Source organism: Marmota marmota, unplaced genomic scaffold (genome assembly GCF_001458135.2).
Source record: "Marmota marmota marmota unplaced genomic scaffold, marMar, whole genome shotgun sequence".
Lineage (NCBI taxonomy): Eukaryota > Metazoa > Chordata > Mammalia > Rodentia > Sciuridae > Marmota > Marmota marmota.
This window is the reverse complement of record NW_026000185.1, coordinates 16,108,834-16,109,831: the sequence shown is the minus strand read 5'-3', so window position 1 is coordinate 16,109,831 and position 998 is coordinate 16,108,834. Positions and strand designations below refer to the sequence as shown.

General features: G+C 58.3%; 1 protein-coding gene across 2 annotated transcripts in view; it reads right to left on the bottom strand.

Moving 5' to 3' along the window:
- The window catches only part of Scnn1b (sodium channel epithelial 1 subunit beta), a 46,588-nt gene extending 45,994 nt beyond the window's left edge, over positions 1-594 (bottom strand). The window contains exon 1 of one of the 2 annotated variants that reach the window (XM_048789651.1): positions 486-594. The gene's annotated coding sequence lies outside the window, so the exon portion shown is untranslated. Of the gene's footprint in view, positions 1-16; positions 39-485 lie in introns of those variants that run through there. The other variant, XM_048789654.1, reaches the window with a different exon arrangement.
- Positions 595-998: the final 404 nt, after the last annotated feature.

The window sequence follows — 998 nt, the reverse complement described above, 5'->3', positions numbered from 1 at the left end:
CCGCGACAAAGCGCGGCCAGACGGAGGCGGGCGGAGGAGGCGGGGAAGCCCCGGGAGCGTCCACGGGCGGAGCCTGCCTGTTGCCACCAGTCCGGCCACCTGCAGGATCCTGGCTCCTCTGGCCACCTCCCTCACCCCTCAGCAAGCTCCAGTCTGGCACCTTGAATTGTCCCCACTTGCCACGTCCAAGCGCCCCCGACACCCCATCGCGCACACACTCCCCATTCTAGCAATGTCCCAGGTATGTCCACATAGAGCCTTCTCTGTGCGCCCCGCAGAACCCTCCCCTACACACCCCATGCCCCACATATGAACTCTCCGTTTTGCCCTGGCATGCACCTGTCCCTGTACAACCGAACTCCCATCACATGGCATCCCTGCAGGTACAGAGGGTCCCCTGGACACGATGGGGATGTAGGGAGGCCCGTGCAGTTGATTTCTCTAGAATGTTCCTGCACCCCACTGGGACCTCCGAATTTGCTCACCTTGGCTCTCCCAGTGACCTCCTTCCCTCCCTCCAGCCAATACCAAGGTCACTCTCAGATGAAGGTCATGTCCTAGGGGCTGGACTTCTGCATTAGAAAGTCAACAGCCCAATGGGAGGTTTGAGCCTCTATTACCCCGCCCCCCCAAGCCCACTACACCTGAGGGCTGTCCTCAGCCAATAGCCAGAGGGCTCCGTGCTATGGTGGAATGTGGTTTGTCCCTTCTGAAACCCAGCTGAAATTTAATCTTCTCAAGATGTTAAGAGGCGGGACAGGGTGATTAACAGCTCTGCTTTACGAATGGGTTAATCCACTTATGCCATCGGCGGCTCAGCGGGTCATGTCCAGTGGGTCTGTTCTGAAAGCCAGTTTAGCTGGATCTCTGGGGAGCTCCCCAGTGCCCTGTCTCTCCCCACATAATGCCCAGTACTACTTTGGGACTCTGCCAGCCAGAAGGCCATCTGCAGATGCACCCCCTTGACCTTGGGCTGGAAGTGGGAGTCAAACTAAACT